Source organism: Adiantum capillus-veneris, chromosome 24, assembly GCF_014529385.1.
Source record: "Adiantum capillus-veneris isolate H3 chromosome 24, ASM1452938v2, whole genome shotgun sequence".
Lineage (NCBI taxonomy): Eukaryota > Viridiplantae > Streptophyta > Polypodiopsida > Polypodiales > Pteridaceae > Adiantum > Adiantum capillus-veneris.
In genome coordinates this window covers 66,150,200-66,153,213 of record NC_140954.1, presented here as the reverse complement: position 1 = coordinate 66,153,213, position 3,014 = coordinate 66,150,200, and positions in this window count along the sequence as shown.

Here is a 3,014-nt window from a genome sequence, read left to right as displayed (position 1 = left end):
GTGCATGGTCAAAGCTAATAGGAGCATAATATTGTGCACTTTCTTCATCCTATGGTGCATGGATAGCTTGTTCTATTTGCTAATAAACAAGTCGTATATCATCGTCAAAACTAACTTTCCTCATCTCAACCTTGTTGGGAAGATCTTGTGCATTTTCTTCTTATTGAATATGACATCACTGCTATAGAATCTTAAGAGAAGAAGGATCCCACAAGTGATATCCCACCTCAACATCTTCTTTAACACATTTTTATAACTTTGATTCAAACTTTGATCATATGAATGTTTACATTGACTCTCATTAGGTAAAGGGTTATGACTAGCAGACTTATAGTAGCTGCTCATCTCCCTAAGGTCTCTAGGTGAATATGAGGGATCATAATCTCCTTCGTAGTAGGTAGCCATGGGTGTTAGATCTCTGGTCTCATTGCCCTTATCCTTAGGCACCACATCTACATACCTTCTTGGTCATTCTGCCCTGCCCTTGGGTCGGCCGTTGGTCAATTCTCCTTATAAGGTCATTGAGTTCGCTAGCCCTAAAGAAACAATTTTGTGTATCATGGTTGTTCATTTTCCTACATACTTTATATCACCACATTCTACGAGCACTTTGAGCAACATTTGTAATTGTTTGGAAACTTTAGTAGGGTGGTTATTCCATAGACATATGCTCTTGGGTAGGAGGTATGATTTTGCATGTAGTAACTTGATACGTTGGCTTCTTGCTGTACTCTCCACAGGACTTGGTCCACAATGGCACATAAAGATTCAAAGGTGTTGTCTACCCCTTCTTCTGCTCCCTCCATGTTGTAATAATTTACAGAAAGTATAAAAGTTTTGTAGCATTCATTCAGAGTAGGGTGATGCTTACTAAATAGGTGTATATATAAGGTATTTTCCTTCAACCGTTCTAGGAAGCAAGAGATTAATCTTTCTTCTAATGACTTCTTTGAAGTAGAACACCTCAAAATATATTGCTTCAGCCTATCGATCTTATTTTGCAAAATTTCCTTCAATTATTACTTAAAGATAAAAAACTTTGAGTTAGTGTGTTGTGCTTGATGTTGGTCTTGGTGTTTTCTTCTATAAATACCTTAACCGTAAATCATACAAAACTAGCACTTGTAGAGTTTGACACCAAGCAAGGGATTTGCCTTCTAGAGTGAGGCCAAATCCTTGAACCTTGTATGTATATTGATGAATTTTTGGGCATAGATTACATGGAAACAATTGAGCCACATGATTGTGTGGATTGGTGGTTCTATTTTGTAACGCTTGCAAAGATTTTAGAGGTGAGAGGTTTTGACCCCTTTGAGTTGCTTTTCCTCATCCGTACCTTGCCAAAAGCTACATCTAGAGACTACTTAGGTGTCACTTTTATGGCTTGTTTCCCCAGTTTTTCTCACTGTAGGTGAATAGTCCTTTGGGCCATGAGAAGGAGTAGAAGGGAAAGGAGCAAAAGAGACATGGGTTGGGTTCCTCTTTTGCCCTTCAGGTCCCTAGTCACACCTCCTCAAAAATTCCAAGGTCTTGATGGATATTGTGGTGTTTGAGGCTTATATTGAGGTTGATGTGGTCTAGCCATGGGGGTTGGTTCCTCAAACGTGAAAATATTTGCCCTTTTTCCCATTGTTTCCCTTGGGAAAATTCAAACTCTAGCCCTAGTATAGTCCTTGAAATGTGGGGGTCAAATTTAAAATACTCAACTCCCCATTTTTCATAAAATTGTGGTGCAAAAGGCCTTGTGGAATGAACAAAGAACCTACATTCAGGTGTGTAATCATGTTTGTGGTTAGCCCAACTTAGCTTGTTTTTGTTCAAGATGGAATAGGGGTAGTCAATGTATATGCTTCTTCCAAGCATCTCCCCAATCAAGGTTGATTAAAATGGTGTAGGTGGAGAGGTGATTTAGGGGTGACTTTAGGCCCTAGCTTTGGTTCTTTATGGATGAGCACCCTATTAGTGGGAAAACTAAACCTCTTGGGTCCCACGTAGGAGCTAATGGTGTAGAGCTTGATGCATAGATCTCATGTGGGTTGGCGAAGGGATTGGTGGCCCTTGGTGGAGGTTCACTTTTAGTAGGAGCATCTTGATAGAAGTGTTTTCTCCGTGGGCCCATGGCTTCGAAAAATCCTCTTGAAAAAAAGATGGTTCCTCTCCATGCTTGATTAAATGGTCACCTTTATCTTCCACTACCACCAATAGTGGAGGTAGAGAATGGCTTTCTTCCCCTATTCTCACTACATGAGTGTTAGAATTCAGGCCAACTTGCTAGACACCTATAACACTGATCGTACTAATATTATCCATTATTTGCTGATATAGATCAATAAGGAGAGGTGAGGGGTCAATTCTCACATGGAGCTCCACCAACACCCTATGTCTGCTCTTCTTCTCCCTTGCCCTTTGCAGGATCTGCATGCGCACTCACAAGTAGTATCAGAGCCATGGTGGTTCTCTCTCGTCTCAGCGTGCATGCAAGCTACATGGTGAGCTTAACATTGAAGGTCCTCAATAACGCAATTTTTCAATATTACAATGCTATAGAGATTTGAGCAGCAAATAACCATAGTGCAGAGAAAATAGACAACGTTGATCTTTATTTATTTAACGCTATGAAGTGAAGGGAGCGGGAGCTCTCAGTAGTGCTAAGGGAAGATTTTGTAGTAGCATAGAAATGGTGGCAAAAATTTATTAACGCTACTGTTCTTTGAAAAGAAGCATTGGCATTGGAACACAACAGAGCAAGGAGATAGAGAAAGAACAAGTTAGTTCTTGGGTGTGTGCAAAAGGCAAGAGTGTGTGTGCGTGCATACACACATGCGATTTTTGAAACATAGCAAGGGATAGAGAGAGAGATTTCTTACTTCTCTCATGGCATACAGAAGCGATTCTTGATGGAACTTTGATTTTGATATCTTACACCTTGATTTCTAGCTGTCAATGGACCTTCTTTTGCATTTGGATTCCTCGCTATTTTCCCTCATCTTTACGGCTTCAACAACTATCAGAGA